The sequence below is a fragment of the Phalangium opilio genome, unplaced genomic scaffold, assembly GCF_054372755.1.
Source record: "Phalangium opilio isolate 3A_F unplaced genomic scaffold, DU_Popi_V2 ptg000329l_1, whole genome shotgun sequence".
Lineage (NCBI taxonomy): Eukaryota > Metazoa > Arthropoda > Arachnida > Opiliones > Phalangiidae > Phalangium > Phalangium opilio.
Window position 1 is genome coordinate 1,250,054 of NW_028324226.1, and position 21,791 is coordinate 1,271,844.

The following is a 21,791-nucleotide window of genomic DNA, read 5'->3' on the forward strand; positions in this document are numbered from 1 at the left end:
CATCCCTGTTACAATTACATTCATGGTGGTGCCGTCATACACCTCTTCAAGTTTAATTGAATTTTTTTCCGCGAATTTCTCTTTTATGAGAAGGAAATATTTCTTCTTCAGAGTAATCCTTACTTCTCCATCTTTAATTGCTCTTCTCCATCTTTAATTGCTCTCCCGAATTTCTATAACTTATATTAATAAATATTAACAGAAGTATATAATATATCTCTTCGAGAGAAGTGTACCACAAAGCGGCATGGGTAATTGTAGCATGATTCTTCCCAACATCATTTTACATTTGAAGCAAGGTTACTAAACCGAGTCACATACGCGATAAATAGTTCCCTCATGATTACTCTATTGGCGCTTAACTATTTGCCAAGGCACATGCGCTTGTGCATGGATTTTTGTCCCACGTCAACTGGCAAACAGTTATAGAATTCACCCTAGAACGGTGCGATGCCCATCTGAACTTTGATGAGCAAGAGAGCAAGGAAGATGGAGAGAGAGTAAACAAAAAGGTGTGAACTTGGGAAGAATCATGTTACATAACTAAAGTATTAAGAGGATGCAGAGTGTCATCCTTCTTCTATTATCCTCTTCTGATATTAAGGGAAATGATACAGAACTGCTTTATTTCCTACATCTATTGGTATGAATTTATCAAACTTTCAAATTAATATTGATTTAATTAATGCTAGTTATAACTATATATTTCCAATCTAGGGTTATATCGAAAGTTATTATTTTTTCTTTACAAAATAATTTCCAAACTTTTTGCGACAAGGGCGCTCCTTAAATTTTTAATCACCACCGTGAACAAAAAACGCCTTAGAACATCTTTTCTTTTGAAGAAAAAGCACCTCTTTGAAAAAGCGCGTTACATTTTTAAATTGCAAATCATTAAGGGGGACAAAGAAAAAAAAATAGCGTAACGAGGATAGGAACACTTTCGTCTTGTAGGCTTGTAGCTAAAAATTATTGGTAAACCCCACCCATCCCTTAAAAGTTAGACAACCGTAAGAAACCACGCGCCCAGCCTTCAGTCTTATTTCTTAAGTGGGGAAAAATGAGCCCCCACCCACTCATTTGCGTAAAGCCCCCCCCCCCCCGAATGAAAACCAACCAACCTATGAAGCCTTTCAGAGCTATATTTATCTTAAACGATGCAAAAAAAGTAGTTCCCTCACATCTTGGTGGACAATGACAAATTGATGTTTAATAACGCAACTAACCCCCCCCCTTTCACTTCCCCCTTTTTGCCCAATATTTCCTTACTATGGGGCATTTTTTTCTGGGCGAAGTTTTAAAGGAACCATCACTCAGGTTGCGGCTATAGTTTCTTATTCATCTTTGTCAACCGACGAGAGGGTGGCGCACTCTTTCGCGCAATTGTAGAGTTGCTCGTATGCACTCTCCACTCTTAACTATATTGGGATTTTCATTTTTTTTAGCTACCTCTTCCAGAATGTAGATTATAGATTATTATACTTTAAACAAGACGGCCCAAGGGCTCGTAATAGTAGCCATATCGTACGAGTGAATAGCCCCTCTATACCCTACCCTAATGAGTGGATAACACCTCTATGCCTTACCCTAATGAGTGAATAGCGCTATCTTTTTCAATGTTTAAATGATTTCCCGTGGATAAAATCAGAGTGAATAGCCCCTCGATTCCCTACTCTAAACAGTGATTAAATTATGACCGTATAAATTTACTTATGCTGTAATTCTATTATTCCGGTGAATCGAAGAACAGATAGTTTTTAGTGATAATCCCCTCGATGAGTTTACAACATAGACTTATGCCGATGCACACTTATCGCATCTTATAAATTTCTAACAAGGACTTATGCCCAGAAACTTTTGAAAGAGAAAGTTTAGTTATAGTGATTACGCATTTTAGTGATTATCCCCTCGAATTACCTTTAGCAATGCTAAAATTATCAAACGCATAACGCTCATTTAACACTATGTTAGCTCTATCTAAACCCACATTTGAATTAACCGCCAAAACGTTCCAGTCAAACATAACGGGGAAAATCGTTATCTATTTAATTAGCACATACATTAAAAGAAAATAAATATAAAAACCCCAAACATACAAATTCATAAGTATCTGACCCCACAGATAAAAATTCAAAAGTATTCGACCCCACAGATTAAGAGGTACCCCACCCCACATCACCCCGACATTTTAGAGATAAGAATAAATAATAAAAAACTCGGAGTTTCTATCAAGTCTCTATGGTTCAGTTGGTTGAATGTCTGCCTGTTGCGCCAGAGACCCGGGTTCGATTCCCGGGTCTGACCTGAAAAAATTTTAATTAAAATTAAATCTCTAACCGAGCCCAGTAACCCCTATGGGTGGGTTGTGGTAATATAAAGTTCCTTTAAGCTAAAATCTGACGATAACGAAGCGACAACCCCGGCCACTACTACTACTACTACTACTACTACTACTACTACTACTACTACTACTACGGACGGCTCGGGTCAAACTAAGAGCCTATCGTATACTACGATATGGCTAAAAAAAATAAATAAAAGAAAGATGTTTGGGCGATATTGGGCGGGTACTGAAATATTTTATGTTCCATTATTGCAATCAAATTTATACGCTGAAATAGAATTATCGATCCGAGTTTCGAGGTGCTAGTTTATGGAGTTATCGATTTGTTTAGACCGTTTCTAACTTGGATTAAAATCGATTTGTTTTTACCATTACCTTTAAGGTGTTTAATTTCTTAATTTTCTTTTTTTGTAAAATATTTATTTATATATATTTATTTATTTTAATTTATTAATTAATTTTAAGGCCTAATTTTTAATCTGACCTAATTTTTTGAAATCGGCATGATCTAACTCAATTTTTCAATTTAAATTTTGGTGTCGGGTTATAATTTATTAAGATATTGATTTGATTATTTAGGCTTAGCGTGTTATTGATTTCTCGGGAATAGCATTTAAAATACGTAACGTTATTATAGTGGTAATTTAGTTAAGTTTAATAATGCTTTAATTGTATTGAATTTTAAAGTTAATGCCGTTAAATAATTTCTGTTTTTTTTTTATTCAGCCTTTAGATGTCGTTGATGGAATTGCGCAAAAAATTTTGTCGCTCGATAAAATGTACCCATCGATTGGTTATAGACTGTAGACATCTAGTTCAAAAGCGAGAGCCAGAAAATCAATCGGAGTTAATTTGGTGAGTCCACATTTAAATTATTCTTCTAATTATACACCAACAATCAAAGTAAATATAAGTTCAATGAACCAAAATTAAAAAAAAAAAAATAGAATTCGGTATCGAACCAACAACACACCACACCATACCATCTTAGCAGTAGTGCAAGGATAAGCACCTGTTGCTTGTTATAAGGAATTTTAAATTATTTAAGGGTGTTGTCGACATTGGTGTTGTCAGATACGCCAAGTACTTTTTTGTATAATTCAGCGCCCCTTTGAGGTATGCATTACCCCCTTCGACGTAATTAGAAACCCCCTAAAATAACTACATAGTTCTAGGATAACGAGTATAAAAATTTGATACCCTACATCTATTGTGTTTATTCAGTTTCAAGTCGGTCAAATATTAATTTAACTTCCAACAACGTGTTTCAACTTGTAAATTTAATAAGGGAATTTCTTAATAATTTTTTATTAATCCGTAACATTCTTTTAAAAACCTGACTCGGGCCTCACTCACTCACTCACTCTCTTATCAATGTTAGACTAGCTGAAACCCGTTTTTGGTTTGAAGATGAACCACCTCTAACGAGTTTACTTGTTAATTATTATCTAACAAACGTGTCCCCTCTTTATATTTCAAGTCCTTTTTCCCCCGGCGGGGATTGTATGTATTTTTTTTTATGTCCGATGGACGTTTTTATCGTTGAAGTTCACGCGTTTACCGAATAACGTCGCCACTGTGTCCATAATTCCGTTTCAATTTTAAACCTGTTGGTGTTTGTGGGCATTTGAAGGGGCTAGGGAAGTATGTTAGGAAATGGGGCCCATATAAAATAAATATAATATACAGGGTGTTTCTGGCAAGTGTGGTACAAATTGGGAAATCAATTTTGAGTCGAAAATGTATCTTCTATTACATTTTGTCGACCGGGGCACTGTTTTAGTGTTATGATTGGAATGTTTTGGGGATGAACCCTTAATTAATTAAATTAGAAATCGTTGTCTAAATCAGTTTCTTAATTAAATTTGAAGGGGTCGTCCGTAAAATAATCCAATCTTAACTTGAAAATGGTGGCTCGTATTGCAAAATGGAGATAGAAGTTACGTTTTTGACTCAAAATCGTTCGTCCAAATAACATTGCCCTTAATTTGTGCTAGACTTATCAGAAACACCCTGTATACCTTGCTGTACCCAGTTCTCATCCAGGTCCAATGGATTGAGACGACCCTGGGCTCGGGAAAAACAAATGCTGGACAGTAAGAGGTATATATTTTAAAGGTCAAAGGCCACAAGACCCCTATCTGTTTCTTTTAATAAGTCCAATGGCGTGTGCCATCCCCTGAAGATATTACAACACAGTTGCGGTTGTCTTTATGATACGAAGATGACTGCATGGGCCTCTTGGAGATTATTATATATATAAACCACCCGTTGTTAAACCAAAAACTTAAAAACTAAAGAATATTTCTGCTCGACGGGACTCCCTTCTAAGTTCTAAAAGAGAAACCGTGTTTTTGTTTTTGCCTTTAAAACAAGGAACAAGACCTTCGGGGCGTTTTTGGCTTAATGTCGGATAAAGATGTGCATCCACGGTGGAATGGTTGCTGCCGCGCGGTACTAAGGAATTAGGAGTTTTTGATTCTATCACTTTGGGATTAAATAAGAAACCAATTTCGGTAGTTTTTTTTTCCTTCCTTCATAGAAAAGGATCCATGACTTGCTTGGGAGAAAGTAATTATATTAGAGGAGGGTGAAGTCTTTCTTTAACTTAACGCGAATCCTGATTGAATACCGTCTGGGGTTTTTTATCTTCGTGTATATGTTGTTCATTTGTTTTTGACATATTGTAATCCCTTTTTGAAATATCTTATACATATTTCAGAAAGTGGTTTCTTTGTTTCTATGTTTGTTAATTCTTAATGCACATTCACAATTCTTTATTTTTCCAAATTGATTTCACCAAACTGAATGGTTTAATATTAATTTGTTACACTTAAGGTTCGTTAGATGTGATTTGGTGGTAGAGTTCTTCTCAAGATTGGGACGGAGAGCCATTTCTAGAGCCGTAATTAACATTTTAGCTTTTAGATTAACCCCTAATTAAGCATAGAATTTTACGCTTAAAACATCATGCGTATATTTCGTTTGGGTGTTTTAATGTCTGTAGAGACAGAATTAACTCTTCCCAGTTTACATTACACTCTCTTAAAACATCGGGGCATTGCCGAGTAGCTTAACTGGTGTAGTAGTAGATACATGACGCAAGTAGCTCTGCGCACAACCCTATTGCGCAGCTTTATCTTCAGACTGAGCCAGCCACAAAGTAAGAGTGTATTCAAAGGGTCACTTAATTCTTTGACTGCGCTTTTGACAATTCCAATCTGAGATATAACGGATTGATACCGCGAAATTAAGGCTGCCTTTTCACACGTTCTATAGGCCTAACTAAGCGACGCTTAAGGCGATTGTTTTACCAAGCGGAACGTACCTACGTACCATTCTTCCTTTATTAAAAGAATTGTCGTCTAATTCTTTCGGCGAAAAACCTTTTATTGCCGAACTCGAAGAAGAGGCTCGAGTTAACCCTTTTCCCCGTCCGTGTGTGTGATGTGTGTAAAAGAAAAAAATCCCTTCCGACGTGCGCCGTCAAGGGTTTTTCTTGGCGCAAAAATCTTTTTGGAAGCCCGCGAGGCTTACATTTTTCACCGACTGTGAGAGCTAGAACGAAAGGGACCGGGTTAAGTTTATTATCTCGGTAGAACCCTCGAGGTCCGAGCGACAAGCAAACCACGCTCTCATCCTTAAGCCTCGGCTATTTTATTCCTTTCATCCCTGGATCCTCCTGGCTGCAAAAAGGACTTCTTACGTCCGGTTAGGGTTACCTATTGTAGATGAGATAGCCTTTGAAGCCTATAGTTGAACTGCAATAGTTTGATAGCTCTAGCAACAAATGCGCAAAAGTTAGGGACTACAAGAAGCAATTACACCCGGTGTTGCTCATCGGGACAGTTTTTATTGCATATCGAGCTGCCATTTTGAAATATCGAATCCCAAATCAGAGTGGGCAATAAGGATTTTTCAACTGGACATTGCGTAAATGGTCCATGACCATTGACCAGGGCACGTCGTCCGTAGAGCTAAAGAAGTGGATAACTAGAATATTTGAGTTGATGTCTGGACTCTGATTACTAATTTGTACTTCAAAACCCCAACTTCCAAAAATTCAAGAATATAGAACGGATTTGAATGATCTTTCTTAGTGCTTGCTTATCCAACTTAAGAGTACGTCCCTGCAAATTTTCAGCCTTCTAAGTAAAGCGGTTTGGGCTGGGCAGTTGATTATCAGTCAAGTCAGTCAGTTAGGACCTCAACCATTTCGTCTCTGTTGACTTTTGAAGAGTTTGCCAGCAATAATTCGTATGAAAAGGAATAGCGACTTCAGGAGGGGAAACTCAATACATTTTTGAGTGTTAGAAAAATAGAAGAGTTCATGAAGATGATATAGCCTCGGCTATAGCTCGATCTACTTCTTTTTACTCGGGATAGATTGAGCTTGAAGTGTTTACGCCTTTTTATTTTTTAGCGAGGGCACTAGCTGGAATGTCTATAGCATACAGCGGAAAACGTTATTCGATACCTTTACACCCAATATCGAACGACTTGTTCAAACCATCATCAACCGTGCTTTCCTACAAAGTTATAACAAAGTTAATTGCCCGAAAACCCTTGGCCCATTCCATTCTATACGGGCAGCCCCTATCCCTTAGCCCATAGATGGGGAAAAGAAACTCCACCATGGACAGTCAATCTTTTCGCCATACTTGTCGTTGTAACTTGGAAACTAAACACCGTCCGTTTCCTTAACAACTTCAATCCGTAACTTGATTTTTTTTTGATGGGACCTATCTTGGGAATTCTTCTCAAAAGGAAGTTTTTATTTTTCATTAATTTCTTGCTTCAGATCTTGGCAAAAGAAAAAGAAAATATACTATAACCCTCTGCTTTATTTAAGTGTCTTCCTGAATTTCCACTCCAGGGTGTAAGGTAGAATATAGGATTAACACCCTGTGTTACCTTTGACCTTTCTCTAGTTATAAAATAGCTCACTTCTGATGTTAATCACTTAGTCACTTTAAATTGTTAAGATGTAGTTTCCGCTCAAGCTAAGGGGACTTGATCCTTGCCAGTTTCTCTTATATTAGACTTAATCATCTTAATCATTTGTAATTATTATATACTTTGTACTAAAAACTAAGTCAAGTTGGTTTTCAGTTTGTTACCTTTTTATTATCACAAATCATTAATGAAAACTATGAAAATAGGGTAGTTACTTAGTACTAGCAAGCGCAGTTACAATATACTTAATTTTAAAGTAGAATATATCAAATGAATTCATTTATTAATTATTTAATGCGGAGCTAAGATTTTTTTCGAATTCTACTTATTTCCAATTAAATTTATTAGCAATAAACATTCCACTTATTTATTTAGGCATTTGAGTCACGTTAGGCTTAAGATATTTTTAAACACTTAAGCCTCGGTTGGTAACTTTTGACCCCTAAATTATTACCAAGATATATCAATCGTTCGTTGGGAGACACATACGTAGAAATTAACCTCCGCCTCGAACACTAATGTACTATTTTTTTTTTCATCTTATGACTGGGATTGAGGGGAAGACAAAATATATATATATATTCTTTAAGTGTAGGCTTAATTAAACGCGATGGCTTTTTGGAATTACCTATAAGGACACCTGCGGGCAAATGGGCATCGTTCAGAAATTAAAAGGTTAAGAGTAAAAGGCACGCGATTGGCTAATTAAAAGTTATATTCCCTCAATGGTAGAGCAGAATCACATTTTTCGCCAAAGACTATTTGACGTACAACGAACTTTCCCTCATTCCCGATATATGTTTTAATCCCTCTCTAGAAATGTATGAATTTAAACGAATATTTCATGAATTTTGTTTGACTAATTGACTGCTAATCAATGCCAAGGCCAAACCGCTTTACTTACAAAGCTGAAATTTTGCAGGGACGTTGTTATTAAGTAGTAGGTACTCGCTAAGAAAGGTTTTTCCAATCGGCGGCCATCTTCAAAAATGGCGGCCGGAAATATAAAAACATCTTTATGAAAAAACCCCCGCACAATGCAACTGATTTCACTAATATTTAGTACACTGGGACCCCATATTTTTCTAAATTTTGGGTCTGGGAAAAGTCCCGATGGGCTGACGGACAACACCAACTACCTTTAATATTCATAAGATAAATTAATAAATTCATGGCCAATTCATTATCGTCAAATTAATGGCGGGATAATTCATAGAATTAATTTCGTTGTGTCTTTACTGGGCCCCATGATTTTTATCAGTAAGGGGTTATATGCTAGTACGTATACAGGGTGTTTGTGAAAAGTCCATCAATAATGAAAGGGCGTATTTATTGGGCCATTTTGAGTCGAAAATGTTCTATGACATTTTGCCGTCCGAGCCACGGTTTTCGAGTTATGATTTGAATATTTTAGGGATGACCCCTTCATTAAATTAGCGCTGTCTTTCAATTTCTTAATTAAATTTAAGGGGTCATCCGTAAATTACTCCAATCATAACTTGAAAACAGTGGCCCGAACGGAAAAATGTCATAGAACATTTTCGACTCAAAATGGCCCAATAAATACGCCCTTTCATTATTGATGGACCTTTCACAAACACCCTGTATAGCTATGAATTTTTAAAGGACCCTTAAATTGTGCGGTGGACCACCCTCAAAGATTATTCAAAAATTAAACATATTAATAATTTAATTTTGTTCACGGTGCATTCATGCATGCTCTGGTATAAACCCGAAAATTTTAAAAATTAATAATTTGGTCAAAGAAATAAAAATTAAATGTTCTTACGTGTCGCACCCTCTCACGATATTCGAATTAATTTTTAATTTAATTTTTTTCTTTTTTTGGGGGGGGGGGATAGTACATGGGCTTTGGTATTATAGGGGAAAGGGGGTTAAGAACAATCGAAGCAAGGTTGTAATTTTCTCTCTATGATGTCATGATGATGTTACTGCTACCGGTATGGACTTAATTAGCAGTTATAGATAAGGAATTTTTAAATTGGCCAAAGCTTATTTTTCATGCCTTGGAGGCGAGAAGTTTCATGACACGATCTCTTCAGTACGGGGAATACCCGCTTTTCTGAAGTAAAATAGATCTGTTTACTATACCCCAACGTAAGAGTTTCTGTGTAACGAAGAAGCTCCATTTGCAATCATCAATATTTCCTTTCGTTATACTGTATTGTCTTATCAATTAAGTATTAGTTAATTTATTATTTACACACCTTGTCGTTTTGATTTCCTCCAAAACACGTCTTTCTTTTTAACAACCTCTAGTAATTCCTTTAAATGTATTACAAAAAGCCTTCGCAATAGTACAGTATCAAGAAGTGATATCTATTTTACTAGGGAGAAGGTATAAGGTGCCTATAAGTATTCGCGCGCCATAGTCCCAATCCCCCTTTCAAAATACAAGGGGGGACGTAAAAGGAGACCGGGCTATTTCACCTCTCCTCAGTCGGAAAATGCGTAATTTTCGTCATTCGCGTCGCGCTGACTTGAGTTTTCAAGAACCAATGAGATGCTGGTTGTAATTTAGAGGCGGCGGGGATTAACTCCGGACCCACGTTTGGACTGGAGATAAAGCTGGAAATGTGGCGAATTTATACCTTCTCCCTAGTAAACTAGATATCACTTCTTGACAGTATCTTTGCAATTACAAGCCATGCTATATGACATCTGTCATTTTGGTTTAAAGTACAATGTTGTTCTTAAAGTTCTTTACATATGATATAAAACATGTTAAACTTAAGTATTCACTATAAGTATACCGTTAGTAAATTTGAAAAATAGTTTATGTGGTGGCGAAACCATAAATTCAATTAGTAATTTAAGTTTAAATGACTTAGTTTGTTTGGTATCGCCGTATTATACTCTGTAACTTAGGAACTAAGATAGATTACTAAATTTACTTAAAAGTTTACTGTATATTGCGTAACTTCGGTAAATAATTTACTTTTTACCTCTCCGAGTGACGATGACGTCACGGAGAGGTATTACACCGGCCGTGTCTGTGTGTCTGTGTGTCTGTCTGTCTGTCTGTCAGACCCCACGTGACCGCGTTCGCAGTTTCCAAATCGGAGCAAACGTGTTCGCCATTGCCGAACTGCTTTCACAGTCACGGAAATGGCTCCTCTACTTGAGTTCTCACACCACCATCTTCTGGTCTTTGTCCATCCCACACGGACACCAGTCTGTACTTACTGGCTTCTAATCACCACCAGCTTTTGATCTTCGTCCATCCCACATGGACACCAGTCTGTACATACTGGCTTCTAATCACCACCATCTTCTGGTCTTTGTCCATCCCACTTGGACACCAGTCTGTACATTCTGGCTTCTAACACCACCATCCACTGGTCTTCCGTCTATTCCACATAGACACCAATCTGTATCATTGGCTTCTACTCCATTATCATCGTTTGGTTTTAGGATATACGCGGCGATCAGCTAGGGTTACGAGAAACGTCTAGCCTCCCTAAGGTAGGATCGCTACCAAAGGTTTTCGCATTTGCGGTTTTTCCTTACTATTATAATGGAAACGAATCGTATATATACCCCAAAATTTGAAGAAAGCGGGAAGAGGGGTACCCTTCACTTTAAACGTCAATATTAGCAAAGTTTGAGATGATAATAGGTATAACTTTATTTTAAACGATTTAACTATTATTAATGTTAATTATTGAAGATTAAAATAATTAAAAATAATTATATTTATTTAAATATTAAAGATAATCTTGTTTCTCAACTCAAAATTAATACGGAAAGAGTTAAAAAGCAGTCTATGTTTTTGTCTGTGTGTGTCCGTCCATTGTTACACTAGTGCGTCGCGTTAGCAGTTAGCCTTGTGTTGATGTGTCAAGAAAGCATACAGAACCTTAATATTCCCTTTTTCCATAATATAAAGTGAATATGTGGAAGTATTTTTCGTAATTATGATGCATTTAGTACTTTTGTAGCTTTAAAGCTCTGTTTCATTTTGATATTCCAAAGATTTGTTTTAGAATTGTTATTTGAAATGGCCGTTTATATATTACTTAAGCTATACTACATCTGAATATAGAATAATCATTGGTCTAGTGATTTCATGAAGAAAACTAAGACCTAGACTCCGGCGGGTATATAAAGTATCATCCGCAATAGTCTTAGTGAAACAAAGAGTAAATAATTGAGGCCTGAGGTGAAGTAAACTTTGGGCTTTGATTTTCGTGTCTGAAATGAAGAGACATCAACGGTTCAGAGTGAGCCGAAAGTTAAATACACTATTAAATAATCAGGTTATGATTTTATAATAGAAGAAAAGATCATGGTGGCAATTAGAATAGTAAAAGGGCTAATGGTAAACGGGTAGTAGCTACAGACTTTTTATTCTCTTTATGGTGCGCATTGACTATTAGTGCGTCTAGCTATAATTTAGCTTTGGTGTTATTTAACGTTAACATTCATGTTGGCAAACTAAGAATATTGTTGAGGTGAGACGAGACGATAGTGTTTACACTGCAGACCAGTTGTGAATGTAGCTATCAGATTATACGGTAAACAGCTGAAGCGTAGACTTCATTCCCTGTTCTTTTCCCCATTGACTGATTTCCATGTGTCCAAGATTTATCCTTATTGGATGTAAAATGTCGTCTGCTTTACTGTATTATTTGCTATGCTTGGAATACTGCTTCAATATTTCGTAAATTTTTACTTCAAAATAGAGAAATAATTCCATATCTAGGTAAATAAGTTTGTAGTAGTAGACCTCTTGACTCGGAGAGGTAATATTTTGGTTTTCCCAACTTGTTGAAAATGTTTCTCGTTGTTGTAAAAGTCATATACTTTGAACACTTTTAAAGTAGTTTTCAAATTGAATTGAATCACGGAGGAATATATAGATAATATAACTTTTGAAAAGTCGTAGCTACGTAGTAGGGTTTAGGCCGAATTGCCACTTAGAGAAGTTACACGTCTTTCTCGTCAAAACGATATCCTCTTCTTCCCCAGCCTCTTACAATCCCTTTTCCCCCATCTTCATCCCTAAGAAGAGATTCTCTCTCCAGAAAATACCAAAAATAACGGTTATTGTTGAGATTCGGAAATACTATCTCTATCTCTTGTAACTAAGGGAAAGGAGGAGCGTGTAGTAGCCTATATAGTTCTCAGCCAAATCTTCAACTCTTCTCTCAGTCTCGCGGCTTAAATATAGTGTGCAAGTATTACGGGGTTGGATACTTCCCTTTGCGAAACGTAAAGTGACAGTTTCGCGTGTAAATTTTCTATTTTAAGTATCGCTCCCCTCGCTTCCTTGCTCGCGCTGTGACAGGAAAAGCTTTCTTCTTTTTTTATTCCAGAGTTCTTTTTGCGCTCTAAAACTTTAGACATACAGAAAATATGTTTCTTTGTATGAGACACTATATCCAGCCCTTCTTCTTTTCGGAAGCCATGGAAAAATCCCCTCTCTCTCTTTCTCGCTTTTACCTGTAAGGTAAGGAAACGAAATTCTACTTCCGGAGCTCAGCTTATACCGAGCAACACGTTGGTTGATCTCAAATCTCTTCAAAGAAAAACATCCATTGCGCAGCGAATACTGCGCATATTAAAAAAGCAAGAAATACTAAAAAAAGAAACTGAATTATTTGATATCAGTATAAGAACATGCCGGTAAAGTTTTTATTTATACGATTTAAAAACCGAACAGAAATAAATAATACAAGAGAGCTAGCTATCTGGTTGGTATTTATCTTTCCAGAGCTCTTGGTGTATTTATTCTAGACTACTTTTCTCCGTTTTTTGGATAATCTTTAAGAATAAGACGTGATATTTAGAGAGAGAAGCCGGCCTGCTGGCTTAAGCCTTGGCGCCTTTCGTTCTTCTTCCCCTATTACTATTTCAATATTACGATCGGGGCTACCTAATATTTTTTCCCGTTGCTTCTTCGACTCTACGGAGAGTCATAAAAAGTTATCCTTACAAAATCCCTTCCAGCTACGTTTAGCATCCTTCGTAGTATAGATATATACAGGGTGTTTCAAGAAAAACAGTGGTAGGACCGAAGTACAGTGGGTTTTTGAGTAAGAAATTGAAAGATAATGATTTCTAATTAAGGGGTCATCCGTAAAACACTAATTATAATTTATAAACGGTGGCCCTTGGCGAAAATGTCATACATTGTGCCCTAAGGGACAACCTAAACAAGTTATTATTGGACTGTTTTACGGATGACCCCTTAAATTTTATTAAGAAACTGAAAGACAATTTCTAATTTAATTAAGGGGTCACTCGTAAAACATTTTAAATTATAATTAGGCATAGTTTAGGGTGGCCTTTATTGCAAAATTTCATGAGAATTTTATTTTGGGCTTAAATAGATTCCCCATAGAACCATCCCACTGTATTTCGGCCCTATAGTTACCCTTTTTGCAACACCCTGTATATGTATATATACATGTATATGTATATATACATATATATGTAAGAAACAATTTTTTTTTCGCTGCGTCTGTTCGACCAAGGCCCAAGGCTATGCTTCGTGATAAATAGAGATTTCTTTTCGCCTCTATTTTGTCCCGGGTAGTTTTTAATTTTACACGTAATTTTAATTACGGTAAAATTTAAGAAACGGCACCAAAACCCCTGTCCCTGTCCCTGTCCCTGTCCCGGACGCGTCCGCGAAACGAACGCTTACGATGAGAGAGAGAGGGAAACCGGTCGCGTCCGCGAAACGTACGCTTACGATGAGAGAGAGAGATCGCTAGCGTACGCGGTGGCGATACGAAGCTCCGCGTAGAGAGAGAACTGCCTGCCTGGTATATTAGTGAGAGGGGGAAGAGGGAGAGGGGGCATCCCGCTCGGAGAGAGAGGAAAGAAAGGTAGTTTAAATCTCGCGGGAAACAAGATGATAATTTTCGTGCACTACTGCACTTTGTGCGCGTGATACATCAGAGATTATGCTGGATGGTTAGGTTAGGTTTCGTAAAATAGAGGGGACGCTTTACGGTCATAGTGATTTCTGGTTTAGGGGATGCAGGATTTTGTTTAAATACATTATTTGATTCGTATGGTTTTTAAAAATTATACTTTAGTGGGGTGCACAATTTAGTTTCATTAATATTATTTGAAATGTGACGTTATTAGAAATTAAAGGGATACACGATTGTGTTTCAGAAATGTTTTTAGTTGTACGATTTATTGGAAATCAACTATACGGGGGGTCACGTGAGCCGTGTATTAGTGAGAGGGGGAAGAGGGAGAGGGGGCATCCCGCTCGGAGAGAGAGGAAAGAAAGGTAGTTTAAATCTCGCGGGCTTTTTTGAGTGAAGGGAAACAAGATGATAATTTTCGTGCACTACTGCACTTTGTGCGCGTGATACATCAGAGATTATGCTGGATGGTTAGGTTAGGTTTCGTAAAATAGAGGGGACGCCTTACGGTCATAGTGATTTCTGGTTTAGGGGATCCAGGATTTTGTTTAAATACATTATTTGATTCGTATGGTTTTTAAAAATTATACTTTAGTGGGGTGCACAATTTAGTTTCATTAATATTATTTGAAATGTGACGTTATTAGAAATTAAAGGGATACACGATTGTGTTTCAGAAATGTTTTTAGTTGTCAACTATACGGGGGGTCACGTGAGCCGTGTAAAATTACTATTAAGGCCCAGCCCTTGGGCCATCTTGTTTCTTCTTCTTCTTTGCAAGGGATATTTTTTGATATACGGTCCAAGTGCGTACGCCGAGCTATGTAAATACGAGTTTTTAGGGACTTTTTAGCATTTTTTTATGGAATATAGTCGTCCCTATCTGCCCTCGTATTTGTTATACAAGATTCAGACTCGAATCCTCCGACTTTCTCTCCTTTCCTATGTGTATATATGCACATATCTCCAATGAATTTATTTTATTTCACTATGAATATCGGTTTGTATAAGAAACGTAAATTTGTACTCGACTCTTTGTGGTGTAATCAGAGCCAATCACTGCTCCGTAATTCGAAAATAAACATAATCTTTGCACAAATGTGCTTATCGAAATAATTAAGCGAAATATATACTTCATAGTATTCTCTCCATAGGTTTTATATGGGCTTGTTTACACGTCACCTATTACCTCTGGTTGTATAAGAGATAAAGGGTTGTCATTTAAATATGTTATAGTCCTATTTCTCCCCTTTACAATGACGCTAAGTACTTGGGATTATAACAATTAGGGCCCTAGTAATTAATTTTTGAAGGTCATGGTGGTTCTTTAAGAGATACAGGTATTTCATTTCAGTATGTTATTGTCATATTTCTCCAATAACACTGAGATTACAGCAATCATAAACATCATCTTCAATTACTTAATATGGACTTATTTTGGACGCTAGTTTCTTGGGTCGTAACTCTGGTTCTATAAGAGAGCGGTGTAATAAGAATTACCGTGTACCTTATCTACATTGCACCATTTCTGTCTTTTAAAATCGAATTTTTTTATTTAAAGCAATTTTAAGGCTTCAATATTCAAGTGATAAATTGAATAAATATGCCGAAAAGTTTCTTGGGTAGCTAAAAAAAATGTAAAATCTATTTTGGCAAAGTGAAGTCGAAAAGGCGGGCAAGGCTAGCTCCTCGCGTTACGATTCGCTGAATTCAAATCCAACGATGACCTTTTTCCCCCAGATGTGGATGTTTGAAATGTATAAATTTTCCTTTTAAAGTTACCTTAAAGTTTAGTTAGTATATAGAGAGTTTGAAACAACGCCGAAATTACCTACGTATACTTCTCTCTATTAAATTTCAACTTCCCAACTCTCGAAAATGATATTTAAACAAACTTTCTCAGTTCTCGCTCAAATTAAGTTATAGGTTGAATAAGATTAGAAATGTACTTCACCGAAGTTACGTTATCACCTTACGTTTGTGTTATTTAAAGGTGCTGAAGTTTTTTTTACGATGGCATCGAATGTTTAAAACATAAGATCAGATATCAAAAAATATTCAAAAGGAGTTTATGTATATAGTTCCCGATCGAACGTAGTTCGGATTATAACTCAAATTGGATCGGCGTAATTTTGAAGGGATTTATATACTGTGTGGAATCCCAGGGGTATTTTGTAGATATTGTATGGGGGAATTATTCCTTAACCCAGTATACAGGGTGTTTCTGATAAGTCTGCCGTATATTAAGGGAAATGTTTTTTTTGGGGGGGGGGGGAATAAATTTTGAGTTGAAAATGGTGATTTCTATATGACATTTTGGGGTCTGTGCAACTGTTTTCAAGCAGGGATAGATTTAATTTTAGAAGTAGGAATGGAGAACAGAGTAATGTGGAGGTGCGTCAAGTCCCGGACTCCCATCCACGGGACGGGAGGGGGTATGAAAGAAGAGGCGAGTCATAGCGACAGAGGTAAAAAGGAATTACGTATTTTTCGCGTTCCCGTGAGCAACGTCGTCAAAACGTAGTTTAAGTGAACCAATAAGATAATTTAAACTTTTCGTTACGTGTTGGAGGGAGGGGCTCTATACTGGGCTATGAGTCGGACTGAAGTAAATACTAACCGTTCTCCATTCCTACTTCTAAAATTAAATCTATCCCTGATAGAAGTTAAGATTGTCCAGAGTATTATACGGATGACCCCTTAAATTTAATTAAGTAACTGATTAAGACAATGATTTCTTATTTAATTAATGGGGTCATCCATAAAACACTCAAATCATAACTCGAAAACAGTGGCCCGGACGGAAAAATGGAGATAGAAGTTACATTTTCGATTCAAAATTGTTCGTCCAAAGAAAATCCCCCTTAATTTATGGCAGACTTATTACTATATTGAAGTAGGATTTCATCAAGTCGGCCGTGTACTGTTTTACACAAGTCCCATGAGATTGAAGAGAAAGAGTAACTCGAATCCTTCCGACGCTTGTCCTATCTTCTACCAGAGAGAGTACCAGCTCTCTTAATGACCCGCGCTGTAGGGATCGGATCGGGGAGAGAACTAGATTTCCATGTATCGCTCTCGCCACCATCAAGTGTCAAACTTATCTCTTACTATTTTTTTTTATTTTTATTCATTCCGCTTTCATCCTTTCTGTTACCATTTTATAGTTTAATTCGAATATCCTCTCTTCTCTCCTCTCCTCTTCCGAAGATAAGGAGAGGATGAGAGGAGAAATCTCGGGATGGGTGAATCAAAATCCAATAATAACGAACGGAGAAGCTCAGGAGCTATAGCTAGTCTTTGGAGAGTTGGTACGTTCCCTTTATCTTTTTGTCGAACCGAGGATGGCGCATGCGGCCGTCTCGTTTCTGATCTGACTAAGGCCCTAATGATCTACATGGCATGATTACGCGTTTGCGATATTTATGTATATGTACAGGGTGTTTCGGATAAATCTCTCTGAAATTAAGCGGGATGTTCTTTGGCCGAACGATTTTGAGTTGAAAATGTAATTTCTATCTCAATTTTTCCGTCCGGGCCACGGTTTTCGAGTTATGGCTTGAGTGTTTTATGGATAACCCCTTAATTAAATTAGCAATCATTGTCTTTGATCAGTTTCGTAGGGGTCATCGGTAAAATACTCCAGTCTTAACTTGAAAACAGTGACCTTTGTGGCGAAATGGAGATAGAAGTTACATTTTCGACTCGAAATCGTTCGTCCAAAGATCATGCCCCTTAATTTATTCCAGACTTATCTATCAGAAACACCCTGTATATGTATGTAATCTTTTGTCAATGCTTTAAACTTTTATTAAGCCTTTTCATTTGATTTAAGCTCCTTTATTTAGAAATTTAACCTGAGTATTGAACTGCGTAGGAAGAAGTTAAGTTAGTATAAATTTTTAATTTTTAAAAACAATTGTTGAAGCCTGATCTGGAAAATTTTAAGAATTGCTTTTAGCGTAGGAATTTTACTAATATAAAAATAATAACTTTGAAATACTGATTAGTTTTCGAGACGAGTTATATTGGGAAGTAAATTCGATTAAACGAAAGTTCTCTCCTTTGATCTTTGAAAATTCCAAAAATTCCACGAACTTCCCATTCAATATAAAATCTAAAAATTAATTTAAAAATCTCAAAAGTATAAAAATAAATTCTGCCCAAATCCATACATACATATATACTTCCTAAGATCTTTTGGAATAACAAAGATAATTTATAAAGTGAAATAACCAACCGAATTAAAGCGGGAGAGTTGGGGGGGGGGTAGAGACAAGCGATCGATATTTCTTAATTTGCATTTTCCGCCTTTATTTCCTTAATCTTCAAGGAGTGTGCTATGCCCAACGTGTTTTTTATTCAGGCAATGCATTGCAAGGTGGGACTCCATTTCCCCCCATTTTTTTTTATGGCGAGAAAAGTGATCCCATCTATATGAAAAGCGCGTTTTTAGCGATATTCTTTTCTCGCTTTTCTTCCTTGGAACGGAGGAACAGTCGGTGGATAAAAAAATTATCGGAAAAAGACCTTTTTCCTTCTTTCTTTCTTTCTTCTTCTCGCCCTTTTTTTATTCTGGTATAATATCGGGAAGGGCTAAAGCTAGGATAGTTTTGCATAACTCGTACTATACCTACTTGCAGCTAGGCTGCTCTGGTTATTCGAGAAACGATTCAGAAGGACTTACAAGCTGATTCCCAAAGACTATGCCGCTATAACCCTCTGCTCGTTCGCCTCCACGTGGCTTTACTTTATAGGAAAACTATCCCGCTTTTATATCACGTGCTAAAAAAATAGAAGTCCGGGAGGAAGTCCCGTTCGCACTAAAGTAGAAATTAACCGATGAAGTGAAATAATTTTGGAATTAATTACACTTACCCCCGCGTTGTACACTTTAATTTCGTTAAGTTTAAATACAGGGTTCATACGGAACCTGGATAAGTCAGGCGTTTGGAAAAAGTCAGGGATATGTCAAGGATTTTGTTTTGTATATCAAACCGTGCTTCGAGCAATGCTAAATATGGGCCAGGTGTGCGCTTACCAGGATGATATCCCCGCGTTGTACGTTTTAATTACGTTATTAATTTTAAATGAAGGGTTTGTAGGGAACCTCTATAACCTGAATAGGTCAGGGATTTGGAAAAATTCAGGGATAGGTCAGGGATTTTGTTTGGCTTCGAGCAATGCTAAATATGGGCTAAGTGTAATTATGAAGTGGGCTCTGGTAAACGCCTTAAAAATTAAAATGTTCAGGGATATTGCCAAAATTTGGTCAGGGATAAGCTGCAAAAGTCAGGGATTTTCAACATTAAAATTTCGTAGGAACCCTGAAATATCACTTTAATTTGTAAGGGAATTTACTAAATTAATAAGTAAATAAATTCAAATTAGAACTCGACCGAAACTCTTGGAAATTTTCAGAGTTGCGATGGGAAAGAAAGTAAGGAAAAAAAGTGAGGTTGGTGCGATGCTAAAATCCTGCAAATATTGGCTGCTCATGCATATGAATAAAGTCGACTCTGCGAAGACTTCATTCTATTTTTTCGCGACATTCCAAACCACCGGAAAGCCCTCCAAACTCCCTCACTCTTTTTCTTCCTTCCCAAAATGAGAGAAGGATAAAAGATGAGGAAAAAAAATCCCTTTTTAAAAAAAAGATGGAGAGCTAGAAAAGCTGGTCCCGTATAGGCGATGCATTGGCCATCCTTTATTTTAGAATCCGCGCAGTGTGTTTCTAATCTAAGCGACCCTTATCGAAAACGTTCGCGACGATTATCTCGCCCATTTCCTCCTAGCAGATGGCGCTTTATGCAAATGAGACGTTGCACTAGAACAAAAGTCCGTTCGGGATAATTAACTTTGACAAAACAAACACCGATAGACCTTTCCAAACGAAAACTGACACGCGTTTAGGTTTAAGTATCTCATTTTTACCTTTGACCTTGCGAATGAAGCGCGTCACCAGCTAGCGCGTACCCTCGATTAATTCAGGCTAAACAACAACCATTTCAACGAAAGCACGCGCTGTTACCATGCGTTTAAAACATTAACAGTAGTCGAAGGGGGAAATAACCTCGCTTCAGTTTTGTGTGAAAGTTGTCTATCTGAACGGGTTTTTTTTCTTTCTTTCTTGGCCCATCTTTGGATAGTACAAGTTACCGAGTCTTTTAGTTTGCGAATAAGAAAGTGAGATGGGATATTTTTCATTTATTCGCAAATAAGGAAGCAACCGAGCGATAAAATGAACTCTTTTCTTTTTTGGGCTTCTGGGATAATTATGGGTGAAGAAGGGGCCCTCCCCAACGTCTAGTTTGCCCCCGAAAACAAACTTCGACTAAAAGCTTCATCAGACAAAGAAAACCCTGGTGTGTAGCGGATGGTGAAAAATATGTTCTTCCTGGAATATTTCCCTTGATAATTCTTGTTTGGGTGTACGTCTGTTTACACTATCAAGTACTTAGTGTCTAATTACTATGGAAATACAGAAATCTTTTATTAAATATCTTGATAAATTAACGGAAATCCCTTAAGAATTCAGGACAAACTTATGTCTCGAATATCTTTTTCTTGTAAAACATTTGGCAAACGCATTGAAAACACCCAAAGCTAGCTGGAAACAGTTTGCGTTTTTGGAGTTAGGAAGAGAGCTCTCCCCTTTGTTTTTACGACTGTTCTGGATTAGTATTAAGACGGTAAAGTACCACCACCACCATCTTTCTCTCCGTCGTCCCACAACCACATCCTCTATGGGAATGGGATGTTATTGGTAACATAGTTCGCAGGTGTCGCTCTAAGCGTTCTTTGAAGCAACTACCCTTCCTCCATCTAGTTGTTGTGAATGGTGCATGATGGTATTCTCACTAATGGAATGACTCCCTGAGCTAAGTCCCCTGCTAGGAACGTAACGACTATCCTATAGATTGGTTCTTGGTCTTAAACTAGGCACTAGGCAGTCAAGTGAAGTCGTTAACTACATGGTTATGGCGTAGGAGAGTGCTAAGTAACATGAACAACAATGGTTATTATTAAACCAAGGGAAAAATAATACTCTGTTGAAATTACCTATTTTGTTATCACTCTTGACTTCAATACAATCATGATTTAATTGAACTGGGTGATTGACAGCTTTATCTATCCAATTTTCTTCCCGTGAAATATAATTTTTCGCGCACGTGATGCACTAGTAAAAAGGAAGTAGCTTCCCCCCCGGGGGGTATAGGGTAGAAGATGGTTCCTTGGTTCCTGTTGTAAAGGTGTCGAGAAAGTTTGTTGGGGATATCATTCCGGGCCTGACATTGCAGTGACAAGAAAATAGGACCCCATTTCGAAACGTGTAACTCTCTCTCTCTCACGCACTCTTTTTAGCTCGCTGCTCGCTTGGGTCGAGTGTCAAGTTGTTTAGGAGCTGTACGCGACGCAATATGGTGCCAATCCTTTTACTTTTCAAGATTTTTTATATTTATATTTCTATATATATATAAAAAAATAAAGAACTAAGTCCAAAGTTTTTCTATTACGATATATTTTTCGGTTCACAGTACATGGCTGACATTGCAGACATGACGTGCGTCGTGAGACTCGTG

At 37.1% G+C, this 21,791-nt stretch overlaps 1 protein-coding gene across 6 annotated transcripts in view; it reads left to right on the forward strand.

Moving 5' to 3' along the window:
• Positions 1 to 21,791, forward strand: part of LOC149610206 (latrophilin Cirl-like) — a 331,713-nt gene that overhangs the window by 43,637 nt on the left and 266,285 nt on the right. For 5 of the 6 annotated variants that reach the window (XM_089859269.1, XM_089859273.1, XM_089859272.1 and 2 more), the window contains exon 3: positions 3,071 to 3,199. The gene's annotated coding sequence lies outside the window, so the exon portion shown is untranslated. The remainder of the gene's footprint in view (positions 1 to 3,070; positions 3,200 to 21,791) is intronic. The other variant, XM_089859271.1, reaches the window with a different exon arrangement.